Raw genomic sequence first — 26,010 nt, forward strand, 5'->3', positions numbered from 1 at the left:
TTTCAGGCCATCCCAGGAAATGGTCTAAGGAAGGCTGGGCAGACCGTGCATCAACTAGATGCATTAGTGCTCAATGAAATGCACTCATTGAGAAAAGTCAGAGGGTGGCTGCTCCCAGAGCAGCTTGGACACCGAATAACACATAAATGGTTCCATCAAGTTTTGTCCTCAGATTCGTCTGAGGCACCTAGACTGGAGTTAATGGAGAGAAAGCCTGGTTTCAGGAGCTCTTTATTATGCAATATCCTACCCTTAAATTGCCAGAATCTTTTAAAGATGAAAAGTTGTGCCTATTGATCATAATTTCTGTTGCGAATTTGGCTTCTATTCAGAAACAAATACAAACCGACTCTTGATAAGATTTAATCTTTCCATGGACAGGCCTGCTTGGTTACCTTTCCATCCTAATGTGCTGAGTCCCTCCCTCTTTCTCTCCCCCTTTTTTCCACTCCCCTTTTTTGGTTAAAAATTATTTTCCTGTACCCTTGGATTATTATTTTGTTGTTGTTAATTGTGAAATGGTATCTCCCTATGAAGCTCATTCTAGCCTTGAACTAATTGTAGTCTGTCTCAGCCTCTTAAGTGTTTTCATTGTAGGCATATACCATCAGACTTGTCTTATTTGTCCCTCCCTCCCTCCCTCCTTTCCTTCCTTCCTTCCTTCCTTCCTTCCTTCCTTCCTTCCTTCCTTCCTTCCTTCCTTCCTTCCCGTCTTCTTCATTCCACTTTCTGTTTTTCCTTCCTTCTGCTTCACCTTTTTTTGCATTGCCCTTGTCAGGAAAGAATCTTCTCCTTTGTTAACATAATAACTTTCAGCCAGAGTGAGGGAACCCCATGACTCAGAGGAATATATATCAGTTAGTGCCTAAGACTATTGTGTGGAAGAACCTGTAAGTCTAGGAAGGAGAGACTTCTCAGTAAGTTATGGTCAGAGATTCTCAAAAGAGTTTTGGGACCAGAGCCCAAGCACATGGTGGCAATTTTTGTGTGTGTGTGTGTGGAGGGAACTACAAAATGTAAGAATTGGAAAAAATAAGAAAACCCAGTTGTAAGGTCCGCTCCTGGATGGCGAGCAGACTCTACCCTCCTTACAGCAAAGTCTCTGCCCAGTACCTGCATTACCTAAGCAATTGGCACACCTGGAAGAGGTCACATCTGGATTCTATGTGGCCACACCTTTCCCTGCCAAGCCCAGGGCCAGATGCTCTCTTTCCCAGGTCTCTTCCCAGCCACGTGGAGTGCCAACATTGCCCGGTGCCAGCCGAAATGATGAATAAACCTATCCCTTACCTGAATACAATGTGTGTGGTGTGGTTCTTACTTGGCACCTCTTTTTAAAAACCTAACACCAGTCAGGTGCTAGTGGCTCATACCTGTAATCCTAGCTATGCCAGAGGCTGAGATCTGAGGATCTAGGTTGGAAGCCAGCTCAGGCAGAAAAATCTGTGAAACTCTTTCCTTCAATTAACTATAAAAAGCTGGAAGTGCATCTGTGTCTCAAGTGGTAGAACACCTGCCTTGAGCACAAAAGATCAGGGACAGAACTAAGACTCAGAGTTCAAACCCCAGGAAGGAAGGAAGGAGAAAGAAAGAAAGAAAGAAAGAAAGAAAGAAAAGAAGGAAGGAAGGAAAGAAAGAAAGGAGGAAGGGAGGGAGGTAGGGAGAAAGGAAGAAGGAAAGGAAGGAATGAGAGAGAAAGAAAGAAAGAAAGAAAGGAAGGAAGGAAGGAAGGAAGGAAGAAAGAAAGAGAAAGAAAGAAAGAACATCAAACACAACCACCTCATCATGTAGAAAAGGAAATTGAGGCCCAAAGGAGTTAAATAATTTATTTCATCCTCTAGAAATGAGCTGTGGTTGTAGTTTGGAAAGTCATGGGTAAATGGCAGCCATTACTACTTTCCCTTTCCTGAGTGAAACAGTCTGACGGTGCCTCTTTCTGCCAACATGCAAATTTCTGAACATTTCTATTTTTTTTAAGGACCAGGAAAAACATGTGGTGTCCACCACTACTCCTCTAAGGGTGTATTACATTGCATGTAATAGAGAGAAGTTGGTACCCTTGCTGGTATCTGCCCAGCTCACAGTCCTCACTCAGCAGCTTGTACTGTGGTATTATGTATTTTGTAGGAAAGCAGTGATATCTATGCTCCAAAACAAGAAATACAGGCCAGTGAAAAGCGCTCATTTCTTCTCAGAAGTTACATTAGATACTTAGATATAACCTTACTCAGACCAAATTGCCAGTACAAGACCAACAACACACTGCTTTTTTTTTTCTTTTTGGTCATGTTTTTGGAAAGGTGGTAAATTTCCTATACTTAAAATCATCATCATAGATAAGTGAAGAGTTGATAAATGAGCTCAATCTGCATACTGCTTTGTAAGAGCAGAGCAGTGTATAATTACACGATTGCCCTGGGGGCTGTTATTTTACTCTGCAGAGTGGTAAAGGCAATGCCTTGTGAAATGGGAAGCCTGGGCAATTGTGATTAAGCAAAAGGAGGGATTTCATCCCAACAATTACTTCCTTTGCTTTGTCAGGGGTGAGGGTAGGGGGGTTGCCAGGCAAACTCCCCAAAGAAAAACACACTAGTCTCTACTCTAATTGAAAGACTGTAATCATTACCTCTTGAGATAGCATAGGACTTTGTTTTTGTACATGTGTGTACACACCATTGCTGTAAAAAGATTACTGATAGGGCTGGGAAGGTGGCTCAGTGGTAGAGTGCTTACCTTGCATGCATAAGACCTAGACTCAATTCCTCAGCAACACATAAGCAGAAAAAACCAGAAGTGGCACTGTGGCTCAAGTGGCAGAGTGCTAGCCTTGAGCTGAAGAGCCGAAGAACAGTGCCCAGGCCCAGAGTTCAGGCCCCATGACAAAAAAAAAAAAAAAAAAAGACTACTAATAGAATCATAGTTAAAGAGATTCAAGGTAAGAGGGTTCAAAAATCCACCGACAAGGTAGAGATCATGATGAGAAGGAAAATGTATGTAAACAGAACTGAGAGAACAAGAATCCCAAAGACCAGTGAAAGCAGCCAAAGAGAGACGTGTATCTGCCATCCACCATCATTAGCTGTGAGTATCCCTCTAGTGCTGTGCTCTTCCTTGAAATGAATCATTTGTTCAGCTTCCACCTTTCTTTATCCTTCATTATCCAGTAAGCTTTCTCCTTTGGCCTATTAGATTTCTCTTTTCAAACTCCCCTCCCAGTGGAGGAATGTTGAGGGCCCTAAGAGACCCTCATTTCATACTGAAAGCTAAGACACAGGGCTTCCAACACAAATCTGTTGGGGAGCTATGGGATTAGAGGTTTGAAAAATAACAACTAAGGTTTCTTAATTATTTTTATTCTAAAATTCATTTAGCATGACATCTTCTCTCTCTCATGCACCCGTCCATCTGATTTTAATGTGAGCCTGCTCATTTTATATTAAATTGGACAGTGCACTTTGCTCAAAAGTTTATGAAAGTTGTTGTTTTACATAATCCTAGATGCTATAAAACCATAGTTGAATCTCTAAATCTTAAATTCTTTGGGAACTAGGTGCTCTTAAGAAAGCAATTGTTTGATGACATTCTGGGAGTCATTCTGAAGGCTCCATTTCAGCCTCTGAAAAATTGCTTTCAAAATTGTATCATAACAACTAAGACTCATCCTGGGCCTATTTTTGATTCACATGCATAGTAGACACTTAGTTGTCTCCTTTAACTTATTGTGCCTTTCTTTTAGCAATCACCCTCCTTGAATTTTTGCAAGGTACATGGTTGTTTCTAAAAAGGACTCTATTTTATGTACTATGTGGCTGAATCTTAACTGAAGAAGAGCAGGCAGGTATTTCCTATTTTACTTTTTTTAATAACTGAGAAGCCCCTGTGAAAGGCAGTAGCTAGATCAGCCATTTTGACCCAAGTGAATAACCATTAGATGAGATTTTTTTTCAATGTAAGAGCAAAGAAAATGGAGTTTTGTATTAAAAAGTGTAGAGCAGGAGTCAGAATACTTCAAGGTTCTAGTCATTTTGTCTATGACAAGATAGATGATTTGAAGAGAGTCATGTAATTTCTCAGGTCTTTGAGCAAGTTACATAATTTCTCAGGTGCTTCAGTGTCCTCATATAAATACTCAATGAGAGCAGTAAGGGTTGTTATAACAAAGCTGTCATTGGACTGAGGGATAGTAGGAGCTATTTGAAAAGCATGAGCCATTAAAAACATGGCAGCTGTATTTTTTTTCTTCTACCATCCAGTGTGTTTGCCTGTAGATTTATAGGCACATTCTAGTTACCACAAATGATGGAAGCCATGTAACCTATGTTTCTTTGGGTCTGGCTTACTTCACTTAATATAATTTTTTTCAGGCCTCTTCATTTCCTTATGTATGGTACAATATTGTTATTTCTGATGGAAGCATAGAATTCTATTGTGTGTATACACTACATTTTCTTGATCTATTCATCCACTGAGGAGCATCTGGGTTTATTCCATGTCTTAGCTATGGTAAACAGCTTCAATGAACTTGGTTGTGCTGGTAGCTTTAGTGTGGCCTTGTTTTTAGTCTATTGGATAATTGCCCAGGAGCTAGGCATTCACATAGAATGAGACCAAAAGAAGATCTTGCTAGGAGAGAAACAATAGGGCTCAATAACTATATGCATCTGATCATATAAAATAATATTTATCAAAATGAACTCTAGGAAATGGAAACAAGAATTTTTTGTTGTTTTGTTGTTGTTGTCTTTTCCTTTTGTTTTGTTTGTTCATTTATCTGCCTTTGGGAGGGTAAGGGGGTCACAGAAATGGAGGGACAAAGAGTGAACAAATGCAGCAGTGATATTAGACACTGTTGAAAATGAACTATATAACTTGTGGGTAGAGATGGGAGGAAAAAACTGGGAAAGAATGAAGGAAGGAATGAAATTGTTCCAAAAGAAACCTACTCTTTATCTGACTTATGTAACTGTTACATCACATTTATAATAATAATAAATAAGTTTTAAAAAAGACCTTGGCATTTATAGTTGATACAATTTTAGGCAGAATAAAGTTTATCCTATTAAGCAAAAGCAGATTTTTTGTATATATTTTTATTGTAAAGATACTGTACAGAGGGGTTACAGTTACATGAGCAAGGTAATGAAAACATTTCCTATAGAGCAGTGTTAGCTCCTCTTTTGTTTTTTCCCCTATCCTCCCTTCCCTCCCACCTCCCCAGCTCCCCCTCCCCAAGTTGTAAAGTTTGTTTTCAACATAGTGTCTTGTACATCTCATTGTTACAATGGGTCAACCTGTATCCTCATTTCAGCATTTTGTTATTTCCCTTAGAAAGAGATATATACAAGATGCAGGGCACTGGAATCAAATACAGTGAAAATAGGGGTTATACCATGGGGGGAAAACATACAAAAGAGTCAAAAAATGACATAGTACATTATATATACATTAAAAATAACAGCAAGAAAGATAAAAGCTCTTGTGTCCCTATCTTGGGATTCATTTTGCTTAGAGTCATCTTATATGGTCACATGCACATAGCTTTTGACCTTTTCTAAAAGCAGATATTTTGATGGATATTTTGCTAGAAGAAGTTTCTTAGTTCAGTATTCTAAATTATTGCTTATTCAACAGCTTCTTCAGCAGGAGAAATCATTCGTTTCCTAGATTTAAGTTTGCTAGGCTTCAGGCTTTGGAAACAAACAGTGATACTCCTCCTTACAAAGCAAAGTTCTTGCTGTCATCTACAGAGGGCAAATCTCCCATTTTGACAAATTTGATGAAGAAAATTATTCTGCCAGGAACTAGAAAAATGTACAACATCAGCACCATTACATGACAAGACAAATGTCAGGGTAGGTGTCTGTATATCTGTGTTCATAAAGTTAAAATTGGAGACCCCTAATATTGCAAAGCTTTATGTCTTGAAGTGTGCTCAAGGAATGTGCTCTAGTTTCATTTAAGAATCATCCAGTTCGTCCTTCATGCACCCACCATGACCTCACACTACTGATGTTCACAGAAACTTCTGAGTCTAGCTTCCAAAGGCTGAACACATTACTTGCTCTTCTGCATCCATTTGAATACCAAACTGAGTGTCACTCAGCTTTAATCTACTCTCTTGTTTTTCCAGTACCATAGTGTGACAACATAGCTTTTGAATCATCCTTTAAGATTCAGTGTCAAGTTTCTAAACCAGGAGACAGTAGAAGGCACTTTACTTGGCACATAACAAGCTTAAGCAAGGGACAGGCAATGTTATGACAATCTCAATGAATACTGAAAATCATTGCGGATACATCTCTTAATTTCCTTATTTCTAAGTCATTTGAATGGGTTGTCCCATTAAGTAACCCTGTTGAGACTTGTATAAACGGTGTCTATGATTGCTGGATAAGATCTATCAGTAATGGATCCATCTTTTTGTGTGTGTGTGAAAATACCGTACAGAGGGGTTACAATTACATGAGCAAGGTAATGACTACATTTCTTATCAAGCATTGTTGCCTCCTCCTTTGTTTCCCCTTTCCTTCCCTTCCCATCTTCCCCGCCCCCACTCCCACCCCACCTCCCTGGATCCATTTTTTGGAGTGGTTTTTAATTGAAGTTTTTGTCTGTTGACACCAAATAATCTTGAATCTTGCATAGGTGAGTGCAGAAGACTCCTGAGCACAGGACAGATTTTCATTTTGAGGCCTCTTCCTTAAATCTCAGCTAAGCAAATGCTCTTTGCCTAGTTGTCTGTCTATCCTATGACCAATGCATTAGGAAGCGTTCTTTGTAGGAAATCATTTATGATGATTGCCAAGCTATTTTTGGCATCTAGTAGTCTAATGATGGCTTCATTAGAAAAAATTTCTCCATGTTCCTCCCTAATTAAAGTTTTTCCTAGGCAGGCATCTGTGTGGAATCACTGTTCTAAGAACTTGATCACCATGTTTATTGAGCTTGCTTTTCAACCTTTTTTTCTATCTTAATTGGAATAATTCTAAAAGACACAATTGCTCTACTTCAAGCTTTCAAAATCCAAATGAGTCAGATTGATTATGTTAGAACTGAAAAGCTCAGAATCTCTGGTTAATGGGCACAAATATGTATTATATTCATGTATCACTGGAAAATTTCATACTCCTTCCCAAAAGATAACAAGAAGGAGAAGCAAATAGATGAAAATCACGTCTATCTCTGTCTTGCTTTTCTTCTTTTTCTTCTCATGTAGGTTATGACCTACATGCCTTCCTCATTCCTATTTTCATCTGCTTATATAGCCCAGAATTCCTTATTTTTTAAAAAATTTATTTATTTATTTTTAAGTAGTACAAAGGAGATAGCATTTAATACAACACATCTTGATCAATGTTTACTGTTCACCAGTCTCATCCACTCCTTTCTCTCATTTTTCTCAATTTTGTGGGATATATATTGAGTTTTTGAATGCATTCTCCCCTATTTCTCATCTTCATTTGCCTACTCCTCTCCCCTTGACCCAACCCTACTCCTTCCCTTATCTTATTTTTAAAGATAAATTAGATCCATTGAGAAGCCATTTGAAGGGAGCAATTGAATAAGTAAGGAATTACAGAGTGAATTCTGTTTATTGTGTAGGGTAAGGTAGGTTGCTATGCTCTGGTTGGCCCAATCCCCCAGAGAGAGGACATTTATGGACTAAAAATAAAAATCTGTGTGTGCTTAGTATGCTTTTGCCCAGTATTGATTCAATGGGAGAAGGTAACTGACTGTTGGATGTCTGGAAAATTTTGCAGGTCTCTCCTAGTCCCACCAGGATACCATAGACATGGCATCCACGTCTTGCCATGAATTTCATTTCAACCCTACTCATTTCCAGTGCATTGCACCTGAGGAGGTCTCAAAGGCGCAGGGTACCAAAGGAGTCCATGCTACCTCAAAGTGATCCACTTGGTTTCCAACCCTGGAAGACAACTGACGCTCTACACATTTGTGACCAGCATAATGAGCCACTGGATGGCACTGTGGATCCATGCAAATGAGTGTGGAAGGACATTTATCTTTCTTTCAAAAAAAGCTGTTTAGCTTTGACAGGTAACTTGGCACATTTTGAGTTGAAGTGTGCCAAATGATTTGGCAAATATTTCTCTTACCTATGAAGATAGGCATACCTGCTGTCGTGGCCTGTGGGGAGAGGGAAGAAGGTAGCTTTCACTCCAATCTCTTAGCTTCCACCTCAGCCTCATGTTCTATTCTGCTAGTTGCAGAATAGCCAAACAAGATGTTGGTCAAGGATAGAGAAGACAAACCCATTTTTAGTGTAATACCATGCTTTAAAGAAGTAGGCAAAGTTTAGTGTTTTTCTGAAGCCAGTGATTTCAGTCAAAAAGGAGCATCCTTTCATTTTCCCAGTGCTTTCTGTCCTGTGGTAGCTGGCTCGCCCTAGCTTACATCCAGATGGAATGGGATTTGGGTGAAAAGCTGTGTCCTCTACTGGTCCTCCAACCAACAGAATCCAGGAAAGTTTGTCTCTAACTTTCCCGTTCTAAAGAACTCTCTGCTTAATATTTACTGTGTTTAGTAATAAGAAAACCCAAGTGCTATGAGGGTTTCTCAGAAGCTGCCTTTTGGCCATTATGAAACCTTGGCTTTAGTGACTATGATGGTGACATTCCCATTCCCTTGGGAAAACTCATCGTACAGCCTGTGCGCAAAGCCATGTTTCCATCTTTAACTCCATCTCTTATACTACTTGCAACAAATGAAAATGATATTGCCATTGATACAGCTTTATATCAGATCTAATCTTTAAAATGGTAAGACATTTGCAAAGCCAGTTACTGAGGCTATCATCTGTAGAAAGATCTACTTCCAATGGCCAATCCACATACAGGGAACAAATTGAGGATAAGTGGGTTAGAGAAGAGAGACTCAGAGATCCTTTGGGGGTACTATCTTCTTGATTACTGAAAGGCGCATCTCTTTGTGTGAAATCTAATATTTTGAAATGTGCTAGAGGAGCATGGTATTAAGAGATGAATTGCTTTGAATTTTGAGACATGGTAGCTGCTCCCAGGCCTATCAATACGAGTTGTGTGAGACTAGGGGTGTCCGTAAAGCTCTAACCTGTCTCCTACATAGGAAAGGCAGTTCAGATGAGTTCCTCTGGCCAGAAAGTATTTGAATTTTATTAATTTAAGTGGCCTCAAAAATTAATATATTTAGTATCTGCTAGGATGATATTTAGCAATAAGGAAATAGGAGGTTGCTGTTGGTCAAATGAATTCTAAATCAGTTTTATTGAATGCAAACATACCAATGTACCCTTCAAACCTAACAAACCAATTACTAAATGGGCAAGGGAACTAAAGAGAGATTTCTCAGAAAAAGGGATAAAAATGGCAAAAAAAAAACCACAGGAGGAAATGTTCACCATTCCTGGTTGTGAAAGAAATGCAAAGAAAGACAACCCTGAGATACCACCTTACCCCAGGCAGAATGGCCCACATCTTAAAGTCAGTCAATGACAAATACTGGCGGGGATGTGGAGAAAGAGGAACCCTATTACACTGCTGGTGGGAATGTACACTTATACAACCACTTTGGAAAGCAGTCTGTAGGGTCCTCAGAAAGCTAAATATAGACCTCCCTTATGACACAGTCATACCACTTGTAGGCATCTATCCTGAACAACAGGAACCAGTACACAAGGACACATGTACCTCCATGTTTATTGCAGCACTGTTCACAATAGCCAGGATATGGAAATAACCCAGATGCCCCACCACAGATGAATGGATCCAAAAATGGTGGTATCTGTACACAATGGAATATTATGCAGCCATTAGAAAGGACAAAATAATGGCATTTGCAGGGAAATGGATGGAGCTAGAAGAAATCATGTTGAGCGAGGTAAGCCAAGAGCAAAGAGACAAATGGCACATGGTCTCCCTGATAAGTGGATGTTAAATCCAAAATGTAAGGTGATATGACAAAATTAACAAGACTTAAGAAACAAAGGACTTCCACTCATCTGGTCAAATCACTACTAAATAACCCCACGCTGCTGATCACATATATGGTATATATGTGTACACTGGAGGGAAGCCAGGAGGACGACAGAACTTGAGGGAATCAGGGAAAAACATACAATGGTGGGACCCATCAGCTGCACTGGACATTGACTAAAATGAACTAAGCAACTCAATGGCAGCGATGGGAGGGAGGGAACAAGTGGGAAAGAGGGAACAGCTGACGCTATGCAAAACAAAAGAAATGTACATACCACCCAATGTAGAAGAAATAACTGTATTGCAAAGCTCATAGAACTCATAAATGCTATAGAACATGATAGACAACTTGCTCCATGAAAGTTAGAGTGTGTTTGTGACTTTAACTAAGCATCACTATCCCATAACACTGTGAAATTTGGGAAATTATGTAATCACTTAATAACAATAAAGAATTTGAAAAATAAATAAATAAAAATAAAAATGCCAATGTAATAAAAAGTCTTTTGTTATAATAAGATGATATATGAAAAGTAATATGTCTGTCTAATGATGTATATTTGATTTTAGCACTTAGCTTAAGCATTTCACAGAAGGTAGTTCATAAATTGCTGGACCTGTAGGTGCCTGGTTTGGGTTCTGCTGTTGTTCTACTGTTTCTTTTTATGTAAGTCTAGATGAAGAATTCATGAGCTCTGAATTTGACATTGGGAAGGGAGGTTCTGTAGACTGATAGGACAAAAGCTCAGTTGGAGCAGGTTTTAAGAATAGAATGAGAAATGAGGAAAGGGTAGCAGGAGTCTAGGTTGCCTTCTACATCTATGGGTTCTACATGTGTTAGTGAATTGACCACAGATTGGAAATACTCAGAAAAAAAATCACATCTGTACTAAACCTGTATAGATTCAATTTTTTTGTTCTCTTTAGTTCTTGTCTTTATTTACTAAAGTATATAATGACTGCATTATATTAGATACTTTAATTTGGAGATGATTTTAAATACATAGAAGGATGTTTGTCGATTTTATGTAATACTATGGAATATATTATGGAATTTTATGGCAGACGCTTGACTACTCATGGATTTTTGGTATCCATGGGGGAACTGGAACCAACCCTCTAGGAATACTAAGGATGAGTGTATTAACCACACTTAGAAGAAGCTTGCTATCAGAGGGATCAAAGAAAAGAGTTATAGCTAGTACATGGAATCTAGCTTTTTTTTGTCTCTTTTTGTACCAGTGCTTGAATTAAGGGTTTTACACTTGTTAACCAATACTCAAGCTACACCCCTATCCCAAGCAAGAATTCTGTTTAGAAAAATTATCTTTAAATAATTGTACATAGGGATTTCAATTCAATGTGTCAGTTTGTGAGTATAATGCATCTTGATTAAGATTACCTCTTTTTTTTTTTTTTGGATGAGAACAGACAGTCAAGGACACACATATTCTGAAACATGTCTGGAGTTATGACCTAGAGACTGGGATCTGGCCGCAGATCTTGAGCTCACTTTATTGAGATCACAATTGCCTTCTGCTGTCTTATGCCTTGAATCAGAGTTGTCAGGGTTCCAGTAAGCTGATGGAGGTTTCAGGAGCCCTCCTTTTAAAGTAGCAGGCCTTATTTACTGCCCATTTCAGAAGTGAGCATTAGTATCCTCCAGTCCCCAGATTTCTGAGTGAGAAATCTGTGACTTAGAAAAGTGAAATCTTGAGATTTGCCCTTAGATCAATATTGGATAAGGACTGAGAAAATAGCTTTGAGGCCAGAAACACCTGGGGTTGAAACCAACTCTACCACTACTTATTAGCAGTGTGATCTTTAAGTAAATCATCCTCAGTTTTCTCATCAATTAAATGAGGGGGTTGTAAGCATCCTAAAGGGACATTTTCTTAACAAGATTGCTATAAAAATAAACTGAGATAAGACAAGTAAAGTACTTAGTATAATGATGAGTCTGGGGCCACAGGAAACATTAAAATATTAGCTAGTATTGCTATTATATAGGCCTTTGCATGCATGGAAATAATACAACATAAACTTGCATGCACAGAAAAAAAATTCTAAAGGCATGAGATTTCTGTAATAAACACTAAAGGCAGGCACACAGGCCACAATGTTTAGTCTAAGCCTTGCTAAAATGCATGACCAGCTGCAGTTATCCTATTCAAAGGCTATTACTCATGATTGACTCAAGTCTAGGTCCTTTTCCACACCCTGTTTGGCCTGCTGATGCACAATCAGTATCTCCTAAACAGAAGCTTCAGAGCTGCCTTCCTACTGTCTGGAAGCTCTCTTCCATCGTTGTAAAGCTCTCCTTCCCCTGCCTTTTCTTTGTGAAGCCAGCTAGGAGTTTAAGTAAAGCTGATGTGGCTGAGAGTGCCAGATGGCCGATAGGAGCTATAGGCAATCTTTTTTAATAGTTTCAGAATTGGCCAATAGGAAAGAAATAAGAGAATCATGAATGCAAAGCAGAAAGAAAGAAGCAGGAGCAATAGAGAAAGGCAGCCCTCCACATTCCTCCTCTAGCCCCTGGGTATGTGGTGTGAAGGTCTATTTGCTTTACCAGCCTGACAAACAGCACCCCAATTCTGTGAGAGCCTTTGGGAAGGGTGTTACTTTTTTTTAATGCTATTTGTTTTGTTTTGTTTTTATTGTGAAAATACTGTACAGAGGGGTTACAATTACATGGGCAAGATAATGAGTACATTTCTTTCTTTTTTTTTTTTTTTGGGTCCTGTCATTGGGCCTGAACTCTGGGCCTGGGCACTGTCCCTCAGCTCTTCAGCTCAAAGCTAGCGCTCTACCACTTGAGCCACAATGCCACTTCCGGCTTTTTTCTTTTTGCCTATGTGGTGCTGAGGAATCAAACCCAGGGCCTTGAGCATGCAAGGCAAGTGCTCTACCACTGAGCCACCTTCCCAGCCCATGAGTACATTTCTTATCAAGCATTGTAGCCTCCTCCTTTGTTTCCCCTTCCCATCCCATCCTCCCCAATCTCCCCCCCACCAACTCTCCTCCCCCCCCACCAAAGTTGTAAAGTTCGTTTTCGACATAAGGACTTGTACTTCTCATTGTTGCAATGGGTCCACCTGTATCCCTATTTAAACGATTTGTTTTTTCCCTTCCCCTCCACAAATTATAACAACATCAAATACAGTGAAAGCAGGGGTTATACTGTGGGGGAGGGACATACAAAGCAACAAAGAAATCATCTTATAAATGTGTTAGAAACAATCGCATGAGAGAAAAAAAAAACATTTGAATACATATCTTAGTGTTCATTTCCCTAACATCAACTTAACTGACCTTTTCTTCTTGACTCAGACATATATTAGTTATTACCAACACGACTATGTTTATTGCAGCCTTATTTACCATAGCTAAGATATGGAACCGACCCAGATGCCGTTAGTAGATGAAAGGATCAAGAAAATGTGGTATATATACACAATGGAATTCTATGCCTCCATCAGAAAGAATGATATTGCCCCATTTGTTAGGAAACGGAAAGACTTGGAAAAAATTATATTAAGTGAAGTAAGCCAGGCCCAAAGAAACATAGGTCCCATGGTTTCTCTTATTTGCAATAACTATTTTGTCTATTAGGTCATCAGAGATTCTGTTTGTAATACTCAAAGATGTTTGTTTTCTTTGTGTGTGTGTGTGTGTGTGTGTGTGTGTGTGTCTGTGGTGTCCCAAATACTACTTTGCTTAACTTTGTTTCTGCTAATTTTCTTTTTCACTAGAGATGAACAACATGGGCATGAATTAAAACCAACAGAACAGCACAATTTAATTGGAGTTTGAAAAGATCAGGATACTTCGGAACTCAGCTTGATAAACCCCCATATGGTTTCAAAATGAGTCTTATGGGAACTGGCAATAAAAAAATCTAGTTTCCATTTCCCTTGGGATCCACTTACCCACTCTATAGTAATCTCTGAACTATAACCAAATGCTTACTTTTAAAATAAACAATATGTTTATGCCTCTACTTTACATATACTGTAGACAGAGTGGTTAAAATGCAAATTAAAAGTTTTGATAATCTTTCTAGTTACCGACATAAGCTGTAATATAATAAGAAAAAATATACTAGTAGGAAGGCTGTTGACTTAGTTTTGCTGGAGCTGACATATCTGTTTCCTTTTCTCATTTAAATATATCCCCAAAGTATGACAGCATCGATATCCTTGCCCTGCTGCACCACACATCCATATTTTTGCTTTTCCTTTTTAAAGCTTACCTTTCCAAAAGAAAAAAAAAAGAACACCGAGGAAGTCTTCTGAGCATCAAGCAAGAAATGTGAAAAGTAAGAAATTTTATAACTTATTGGAGGTCATCACAACATGAACAGGAATCACCAGCCTAGACTGCAGGGTAATGGGAAATAGAACTATTAACCTTTAGTCTATCAGCTAAAATTTGGCTCCAGATCTAATGACACAAAGTCACTACCCCCTGAAGGTTCATGGTCTTTGGGGAAATGAGTGTGTAGTGGTTTTGGCTCTATCCCTAACAGCCCAGAGTCTTCATCAAACTGGCTGCCATTACAATTAGAGTTAATTGTCACTGGTGCAACTGAGAACAAAGATTGAATGAGATGGGAGAGGGAACTACTCTGCCTATATTGCTAAAGGTAGTTGTTGATTGCTGAGTCCTATTGCTCTCCCAGGCTAGTGAAAACCTTGTTTCAGAGAAAAATGAAAGCATGAAAATGTCAACTCCTATGTCCAGGCACAAAGTCTGGCTTCTCTCAGAGAATAGGCTTTAAATAGCAAGTGTGTCATTCAGATTATATTTGATTAAAGTTCTGTGTTTAGACCATAAAAGAGGATATAGTAAATCATCAATTCCACTTTCTATGAGAATCAAAGGTGACTGTTGAATCTGAGTTCTTTCAGATGGGAGATTTATCTTAACAAGTGCTTATTCTAGCAACAAAAAGTCAATGCTAGTTCTTCAGGAGAACATGCATTGTAAAGCTTTTGAAATTAACTATAGCTGGACATGTGAGAGCCACAGTTTATTCATTTCCTTATTTATTGTAGGTTATATTTAAGCTAAAAACAGCAATAGTGGTGTACTTTGGGATAAAAGGGACAACTAAATATAAACACTGGATTGGAATAACCCTAGTTTCTTTTTTTTGCATATTTATAAAAGATGTCTACTCTTCAACCTTATCATGTGAGACACCATAAGGGATTGTGGACAACTTCTCTTCCAATTTACGTTTCTAAATTGGTGACATGAAATTACCTTCTCTATATTCACACTGCTGAATAAGCTGAATTTTTAAATTATATACTTGTAGCTGGTTGAAATCTTCCCTAAGTATAAAATGGATGTTAAGTGTCTTTAGAGTAAATTTTAAAGATGTTTTATTCCTCATTCTCCTGAGCAAAATAAATCTTTCTGGAAAGTTCTTAAGGAAGAATACTGCTATGCTAATCATTTCCTGATCTTTGGAACATTTCCTGGTTGAGTCTTATGTTCTTCTTCCAGTGTTACCAGGTGAACCCCAACCAATGGAAAATTGTGGCTAGGTTCATAATCCAAGAACCAGAGACTTTGAATTAGAAAGTACCCATGGAGTAGAGATGGCGTGGATGGGATTATAGGATAATGGAGACATGCTTGATCATCTCATTAATTAGTTCATTTGTTTGTTGGCTTGTTTTTATTTTTGTGCAAGTTCTGGAGCTTCAGTTTAGGGCCTGGGAGCTGCTCCTGAGATTTTTAGTAGTTAATTTTAGATTAGAGTCTCACAGACTTTCCTGCTGGCCTGGCTTTGAACCAAGATCTCAGATCTCAGCTTCCTGAGATCTGAGCTTAGTATTACAGGCATGAGCCACTGATATCTAGCTTAAGTCATTTATGGATGTCTGACATGATAAGATAAATTCTTTTAAGAATCTGATATAGGGCTAGAGAAATTTGAGGACCTGGGATACTCAGTGATTATTTATTTGGTTTGAAACTAGCCAGTTGTAAAATATAAGCTTTTTAGAGAGCTCTATGAAAAGCACTCTAAAAATGACATGATCTTCTGTATGTTACCCTCAACACGTCTAGCCAGGATATGACTAGCTGAAACTTAAGGAAGGCGTGGTGATGTCTAAGAGAGACATCATGTTGAGCATGAATGTGTTAAGGCCTTGCAGAGAAAGTTCAGCAAGACATAGAGAGATATATACGAGGAAATTACTATGGGAATTGGCTCACATATTATAGAGATCAAGAAGTCTTGTGGTCTACCTTATACAAGTTGGAGAATGAGGACAGCTGGTGGTCTAACTCAGTCTGTGTCTGAAGACCTGAGAATTGGGGCTGCAGGCCATGGTGCAAATACTGGAGTCCTAACACTTAATAACCAGGAGCTTTACTTGCTTAGTAGTTGAAAAAATGGATGTCTCTGCTCAAGGAGAGAGAGTGAGAAAGAGTGTGGGGCTGAGAGAGAGAGAGAGAGAGAGACAGACAGACAGACAGACAGAGAAAGAGAACAATAATAAGGCAAGAGACATACAGAACCAGAGAGAGAGAAGAGAGAGACACCCAGACAGAGAATTTGCCCTTCACAGCTTTTGTTCCATTCAGGCTCACCCACATTGGTGAAGGTAAGTCATTACTTACTCTGGATTTAAATGTTAATTGATGTCTTCTAGAAATACCCTCATGTGAACACACCAAGAAAGCCATTTTACCAGCTACATGGGCATCCTTAGCCCAGTCAAGTTAACATGTAAAATTAACCATCATATCAAGACAGTCAAACAAACATACACAAGTGTATGAGAGGTTCAGTAGTCAGGGCTAGTGGAGAAGATTGAATCTGAAAATTAGAAAGATGTGAGATGTAAAGAACCATAGAATTGGTAAAGTTCACCTATGAAGGACACAGAGAGGAAGATTAGATGGTCAACAGCAGAACCCTGGCACACATCTACATTTTAGGGGAGAACAAAAAGATAAATAAAGGAAATACCCTAAGGAGGGTAAAGAATTTAACAAGACTAGTGTCCCTAAAGCAAGAGAAATGGAGGTTTAAGCAGGAAGAATTGGTCTATTGTGCCAACATCGTGGAGAAGAAAGATAAGGATGGAAACATGTTCACTAAATATGTCAATACCCAGGCCATTAGTAACCCTGGGGTCATGAAAGCAGTTCCTGTGGCTTACTGGGGCAGAAACTATCCTGCTAAGTTAGGTAATAGTAAGAGGAGAGGAAGTTTAGCTGTGGTTGAAAAATAAGAAACAGGGAATTGGGTATTATCACATTTTGGTTTACAGTTTAAAGAATTCAGAGACTTGGAACTATGCTTGTAGTAACAGGAGGAGAGGTTCAATGTACAGGAGGGGAGTCAGGCATTGAGGGAATGAGGTCCTAGAACTCGTGAGCTTGTGGTCAGATGGACTGAAAATGCTCCAAGATGAAGAGCACTTACTCTGATGCTTGGATTAATGTGAGGGAAGAAAAGATGGCCTAGATTTAAACACATTTGTGTGGCAGGATAGCAGACAGAAAGTCCTTTGGTGACTTGTATTATTTTTTTCAAAGAAAATTTAGGGTTTTATGCAGGAAATAAGGTAGAAACTGGGAAAGGAGGAGATTCTAAAAGAGTTCAAATCAGAGGAACGGGGAGAAGGAACTGCAAAGACAGACAGAGGTGAGGGCTTTACTTGAGCAATGTGCCTGTGGCCGAATAAACTTGTTTAGCTAGAGATTCTACCTTTACTTGTGGCCCGGACATAGACTGCACCCTTAAATGATGTCACAAAAGAGGAAGGCAGGGGAGAGACCATGGAATGAAGGGTCTTAGGCAATCGGGAGGGGGAACAGCAAATAAAGGCCCAAAACAGCTTAAGATACTCATTGTGTATAGTTTCTAGCCGATCATTACTTACATCTTGAATCTGAAATACAGAATTGCTCTGAATTTATGTCTGTTACAATCCTTTGCTTTTTGTCCAAATAAGATCTGGTCTCATGATTTAAGAAAGCAAGTTTCCTATTGCTGTAATTTGTATTTGCCATTATTTTGAGTGTCTTCTTTCCCCCTACCCCATAACTTTAAGTGGACTACTTGTGGGTTTTATTTTGATAACTAAATGAGCTTGATTATTCTGTGATTCTTAAAACCAGCTTAGCTACTCTGGTAATTGATGTATAGATATGCAAGTTTTATACTTTATATTTATTTTTAATGTGTCATTTATTGCTAAATTTCTATGTGTTTTCAATTATTAGGGTTTTACAAAAATATGTACTTGTGATGGAAGAATTTCTATTGCATTTTGGAGAAAAAAAGAATCATAATGAGAACTATTTCTTACTAAAGACCCTTACCATTCAGTTAACTCTGTTCCCATATGCTCCTGTGTGTTCTCTTTAAAATTTACAGGAGGTCAAAAAAATCTTTAAAAGCAAAGATAAAACTATTTTCTTCATCTCTACTTTATGCAGTCTTGGTAGTGGAAACACATTTACACCAATCCTGGGTGAAGTTTTCTGTTTAAGTTCTCATTCTCAAGATAAAGTAGGGAAAGTGGCATTGAACTAATCCATTCTTGAAAACATCTTAACATTATAAGTAGAACAAAGTGGTACAAAATGTATTCAGCCTCACGGATTTCTCTAGATTGTAACCAGAATAAGAGATGGCAGAATGTATTAATTCTTAAGATAAAATGATAATGAGAACAGAAAATGGTGCGGGATGAATTAATGTAGTGGCAGGCTTCTGTCTGCAGAGCGTGGTCCTCTTAATACCTCAGTGCAACACTTTGTAGTCTGCTCTCTCTTGTAATCTATATTTTAAAGATGCTCTAAAGATAAAGCTAGACCAAATTCTCAGCCCCAGGAGCACTGCCACAGTGCTGTGGACACAGAATAGCCCCAGGGAAGTGATGAATGGACTTACCTTGCAGGCACAAAGGAGATTTGAGTTAGATAGCAGAAAGATTTTTATTCCTTCCAACATATACTGACATGCTTTCTTTCCTAGCACATTCCCTATAAGTATGGCACTCCAAGGAAAACTTAGTTGAAGCAGTTGCGGTTATAAAAGAAGAATTTGCTCTTTGCAAACAAAGCAGAATAAAAAATAAAAGCAAAACATCAAAACCACACATTTGTAATATATGAAGCATTATTTTGTTGTGCTTTATGTCATTGCTGTTTAGTTTATATAGTTTATATTTTGAGAGGGCAGGTGACATGGATCAAGATGCATTGTACTTATAGACTGACATGTTGAATTGAAACTCCATTTTACAATTACTCAAAGACAATAAAAATAATAAGAATAAAAAAGATAAATAAAACTAGGAATAAAAAATAAAAGGGGGAAGCCACCTTTTATTGCAGACTGATTTGCAAATGGGCAACACTTTCCAAATGTGTATATATATGCAAGTATAGATGTATATATACATATATGTATATATGCATATTTGTATATATATAAACACACATATATATATGTTTGAAGCCAGATTATCTTTTTAAACATCCTTATTATAAACGTACTTATTAATAGACCCTGTGTAGATTTTGGGAGGGTCAATGCAGTAAGTAGTATACCTGTGGTGCCTAGAGATGCATATTTTTGGAAGCATTGGCTGTTTGGTGAAGGCAAATGTGTCCAAAAGATAAGCAACAGAGACTCTTTGCTTCAAGCACTTCAAAGGTGTCTGTCATTCTAGTGGACAACCTTGAGTGGCTATATTAGCACATTGAAATGTTTAATAATGCTAGTCCCTTGTAGCTTCACATCCTCCAAAATTGGAGCGGATTGCAAAATTTTAATCAGGAAATCTGGTCTTTGAATCAGAATGGCTTTTGCCAGTTTGATTGGCAGCAATATTGTTCTTGTTTTGAATTTTCCTGATGCAGGAAATTTGGGTCCAATTTTTTTTCCTCTCTGCATTAATACTGCTGCACAGGCCATGGCTAGGTTATCCAAACTATGAATTAGAGTTTTTAATAACAGCAGAGGGAGGCGTTAGCACGGCTGTCTTATTGTGGCTGTTGTGATTTCAGATGCAATCTGCTAAGTCTATAATAATAAGCACGATAGAATTCTGAATTACCAGGATGTGTTAACCCCTGGTTGCTTAAGCAACCCAGGCTTAAGGACTTTATATTTTCTCTTTACATGCACGATCTGCCAAGACAGTTCTGTAACCATCTCTGTAAGCAAGTCATAAGTTACCACATCTGTGTTTTTTCCTGGGTCAGATTTTTGCCTCATTCTTCCTACATAGGCATCTTCATTTTTAAAAAAAACCTGGAAATGAAGCTATTTCTTCCCAGCCTTCTGACCTGTCTCCAAAGATTCAACCCTGAGTATTGTAGCTTCTTTAATATTTCATTAAAAGAAGCTCAGAGAATTAAAATCCAAGATTGCTTTATGGCTTTGTGATTTGAAAAATCAAAACTTGTAAGCAAATAATGCTTTTGAGCTTGTTCTCTGGAAACCTGAGTGAAGCCAGCAGCTTTTCTTTCAGGAGAAAATTTAACCTGAGAAATTTAACCTCTTCTCTCCACTGTTTGCATGGCGAGTACCTGCAACATTTACATTTCTCTTTTTAACCATAATACACAGAATTAAAGCCCTATGATTAAGCACTTAACATGAAATTAAAAAGTCATGGTTATTCATTAGGAAAGTCTAGGGATCTAGAAATCAATCAGATTTCAGATAGACTTCTTTCTTTCTTGATACAATTGCATGTCATGAATTTGACATTTCTGCCTATTCTTTTTGTCTTTCAGGCATGGTTTATAATATTTTATTCATATGTACAGCATTTTAAGGATGGGAGAATAAATTTTGTTAAGTGTAGCTTGGGCTGGGCTCTCAGTTCCTTCCAGGAAGTCCAATTCTCTTTGTTCCTCTGGGTTCTTTAGGCTACCCAGGGAATGCTATAGATAGGCCGCAAGTGATGGCCATCAACGTTGTCTGTCTGCATGAAATCTGTAGTCTAGTAGGAAAGGCAAAGTTCACAAACAGACCTCTGAAAACATGAAAACTCTGCATGTAATAAAAGAACTATGGTGATTGTAGTAGGCAATGTCGAATAGTTGGAAAGAAGATTCAAAGTAGATCCTAATCTATTATATAGATTGTTCTTCAAGGCATTCCAAGTCGATTAAAATAAAAAATCATTGTGAGAAAGCAAAACATGAATATTTTATATTGGGAACAATGGCTTACACTTGAAAACAAGAGAAAATAATGTAGAAAAAGAAAATAATTGTGTGTGTGTGTGTGTGAGAGAGAGAGAGAGAGAGAGAGAGTGAAAGCAATTTATAAGGTTTTTCTTAGGTTTGACCTCAAGGTTCAAGCTTTCTGGACAGTATCTCCTGAGTTACAGCTCAGTTCTTTTTTGATTGATTTATTTTTTATATATGGCCCTCTGATTTTTGCCTGAGTCTAGCATTTGACTGTGGTCTCTTGCGTAGCTAAGGTAACAGGTACAAAATCATGTTGGCTTATTGGTTGATCTTGCTCATTTTTTGCCCAAGCTGACCACAAATTGTAATCTTTCCAACCTCAGTCTCTCAAGTAGCTATAATTATAGGTATGAGCCATTATCCCTGGCTAGATTCTTTTGAATGATATTTTTAAATTGAAGTTTGAAAAATAAAGTGAAGAGACAGACAGGAAACAAGAAAAATATTTGCCACAATAATGAAAAAAATCCAAACTACTTATTCTATAAAGAACTGCTAAAAATCAATACGCAAATAGAATGGCAACAAGTAAATAAGTAATGGAAACAGACAAATTGCAGAAAAGGGAGCTTGAGACTCCAAGGTAAAAAATGCATTGAACTTCAAAAGTGTGCCAATAAATATAAAGTAAAACTATGGTGAATTATCAATAGCAAAGATTGTATAGTAGCAATACTCAGAGATGGTATTAGTAGAATGAGATACTCTTTGATTATCTGTTCATGAGAGTGAGTGTGGGTATGGTATTCCTGGGTATATGTTTGTCCTCTATCAAGAGCCTTAAAAATGTGACATCCAAGCTGGGTGTTGGTGGCTTATGCCTGTAATCTTAGCTACTTAGGAGGCTGAGATCTGAGGATCATGGTTCAAAGCTAGCCCCGGCAAGAAAGTCCGTGAGACTCTTATCTCCAATAAACCACTAGAAAATTGGAAGTGGCGCTGTGGCTCAGGTGGTAGAGAACTAGCCTTAGCTGAAGAGCTGAGGGACCATGCCAGGCCCAAAGTTCAGGCCCGACTACCACAAACACACACACACACACACACACACACACACACACACACACACAAGTGATATCCATTGGGTCCATAGTACATTAGTAGGTAAAAAAGACAACAATAAAACAATTGTGCATGTGCATACACATACCAATACTGGAGCTTAAACTCAGAGCCTAGACACTCTTTTTCCTCCAAGCTGGCACTCCTACCCCTTACTTAAGCTATCCCTTCACTTCTAGCTGTTTGGTATTTAATTGGAGATAAGAGTCTCATGGACTTTCCTGCTTGGGCTGACTTGGAACTGGGACCTCAGATCTCATAATTCTGAGTAGCTATGAATACAGGCATGAGCCACGAGTGCTCATCTGATAAAACAAGTTTTATGATATGAAAGAAGGAAAGGAAAGAGCAATGAAAAGCAGAAAGACAGAAGGAAAGAAGAACTCGCATACAAGTACAGAAACAAATATTAGTGATGTTTTCTTTTTAAAATATCAGAAAATTTGCTTATTTCTGCAATGACTCTATACTGCAATAAAGTTATTTTTAAAAAGAAGAAATGAGCAAAAAACGCTCATCTCCTTTGACCTTCTGGTTCTCCCTTTAGAAAATTACCAAGGCAAAAATGTAGGCAAGGGTGGTTTTTTGTACAATGTGTGGTTAAGAGGAAAACAACACTGGGAGATGGTTTAAATCAATTCCAAGAGATAGACTGTCATGCAACTGCTATAAATTATATGTCAGAAGGATTTTTCAATGACATGGTAAAATGTATTCTGACAAATTTTAAGCAAACAGAGTAAAACAAAACAGGATACAATATTGTACAAGAAGAATGGTCTCAGCCTCAAAAATTATAGGAAAAAGCTAGAGAGAAAATATACTGAAATGTTAATGGTTGTTGCCCTGGCTACATTAATTAAAAAATTTGCATGCAATTGGGAAAATTTAATTCCAGCCAATAAGCAACAGGTATTGATATCCTTTACTTTTTTTGCCCAATGATATACCAGCCAGTGAATGCCTACTACTCAGAATGATAAACTGTACAGTGAAACAGAAGCAGCCAATAATCCATACCCAGCGGGGGCATCATTTCTAGAACAGCCTCCAGAAGGTCTGTTCTCCATCAATGGCATGCTAATTCTCAGCAGTGAGGACTGGCACTGTTGCCACGTGCAATACCTCGGACGGCTGCATCTCTAGGTGCCTAGAGAAATTGCTAGGTAAACATCTGAGTGCCAATTGCAAAAAGATACTCCTGTGGGTAGTAAAAAAAAATGTTCTCTGTTTGCAAGTTGAGGCTTACCCCTGTGTTTTGGAGATACCTGAATTGGTTTGGCTCTTTTCCAATTACAATCTGTTCGTAATCACCCAGGGTCTGTAACATCAAGCAGCGTTATGAGGGAATTAATTCTTTCTATGTGACAGTTGTTAGTGTAATTCATGTCCTTGTTTTTAATTGCTGGATCAAATTACTTTGTAGATTATTTCATATTTCATCCCAAGAGAAAGAAATAGAAAAAAATGCACAGTGCCTGTGGTGACTTATTTGTTTAGTCTACTCAGTGGAAAAAAAAAAACAGAATTAAAAAGATTGACTTTCTAAACAAAATTGTTCTTCTCTATCCTTAGAGGTTTTATTTTATTTTATTTTTCATGATTATAGTTGGAAAGTTAGCGTGAGTGCATTCTTTCTGTTTAAACATCTCTAGGAACTAAGTTTATTTTTTTAATGATTCTGCCAAAATAATGGCCCTAAAGGTCACAAAGCACTATCTCCTTAATAAGTACCTTGAAAAGGATTTACAATTCAATGCTCTTTCGTTAGAAGATAAGATATTAATGAGGTTTTAGAATAATTTATTAAGAAATACCCAATAGATTCTCATGAGATTTAAATGTCAAGATGTTTTTTTAAAAAATGTAACAACACCTCTCCACACACACACCCAAAAGAAATTTAGCCAATGTAAATTATATTTGGGGAGAAAAAAAGAATATTTGAAAAATCTTATAAATGTTTATTTTTGCAACCCTGAAATTTATTACTTGTATTTGAATACATACATCGCAGACATTCCATCATTGTTTTTGGTCATACTCACTACTTGTTTTTCACCTCAATGTTTGGAATCTCAGGAAAAGCTAATAACTTCCTTCACTGTCTTTGGAGTTGAGTTTACTTACAGGCTGACAAGAAGGTGAAAGCCAGTATAGAACAAGCTCACGGAACTGAAAAGACATAGATAAAATCCATTGTTCTATTTATTTCCACTTTGTGATGAGTTGAGAGCAAAGTACATTTATAACCATGGGGCACTTCAAATGAGCTGTCACCATGACCATCCAAGGCCAACCAACATGCATACCACCTCATAAATAGTCATCTCATAAAGTAGACCTGAGTGATAAACTGAGAGGAATTATACATCAGTGATCACTTAAAAGCAAGCAGCAACGAAATTGATAAATACTGCCTGGCTGCCTGGCAAATAAAAAACACAGTCATCATTACAGCGAGAGCTGGAACTTGCTGATTGCTGGGAAATTACAGTAGGAGACAAATGAACAGATCCACTCACTTAGGGCAAAGGTACCTTGTAGTTCAGGTAACAAAGTACCGTCAACATGGAAGGGTCCTTGAAATAAGAACTGAACTTGCTATCCTGAAACCAGAAGACGTATGTACAGACACGACTGAAAAGCTGGCAGCACTGAATCTGTTTTCCTTTACCCAAGTGCGGCATGCAGTATTGTCACTGTGCCTTTGAGAAGGGAAAAGAGGTATCTAGAGGATGGATGTCTTTTTAAATGATTATGTGAAAATTCAGAGGTCATTATCTCCACATTAACCCAGTCTCATCTAGTCAATTAGAAGAAAAACAAGAAATTTATATTCGTTTTTATTTAAAAAACTGGCTTTATATTTTTGTATTTGATTTTTTTTGTATTTTTGTTTGCTTGCATATGTGTTGATCAAGAGAAACAAGTTACCCATTACTAGGTGACTCATCGTTGTGGGTTTCCTGGCTATATACAGAAGCAAAGCCATCTAAATAAGCTTCTTTAGAAGACTAGAGCAAGCCTGGAGTTGTAACACTGCAGGTAGTTATGACACCCCATAATCTTTGCTTCCAGAAAATTTCGTTTTGATTAGGCTGGGGTTATTATCCCTCGTGATAAAAAGGGATTGAGGTACCCAGAGACCTGGAACTTACTCACTGAACTGGAGATGAAGGAGTCTCACCTGGAGTATTTAGCAACTCAAAGTATTTATCCTCCACCTTTTGCTGTAGTTAGGATATGAACTACCACTCCTTGTTTGATTCAGATAAAGGCCTGTAGAAAAGCGTGACAAAGAGATATGTCATTCTTTTTGTGCCTATCTTTATATATATAAAGATATATATTACATATAGATATATATAAAGATATATATTATTTATATATATAAATAAATTTATATAAATAAATTTATTTAAATAAATTTATATATAAATATATAAATAATATATATGTCTTTATATATATAAAGATATATATTTATAGTTAGTAAGGACCTTTCCTTATGGGTAGCTAAGATGACAGATATGGCCACGAAGCTTAGCTTATTTGTTCAGTCTCAACAATTTTTTGCCTGGGCTAGCCTCAAACTTGAACCTCCAGATCTCTACCTACTAAGTAGTTGGAATTCTTGACATGAGCTAGGTTACCCAAGACCTCAATTTATCTCTACCTTTATATTTTAGGTAACTTAGATAAGCAGCATATTACTGAGTTTTGCTTT

This window comes from Dipodomys ordii, unplaced genomic scaffold (genome assembly GCF_000151885.1).
Source record: "Dipodomys ordii isolate 6190 unplaced genomic scaffold, Dord_2.0 Scaffold83, whole genome shotgun sequence".
NCBI classification, from domain to species: Eukaryota; Metazoa; Chordata; class Mammalia; order Rodentia; family Heteromyidae; genus Dipodomys; species Dipodomys ordii.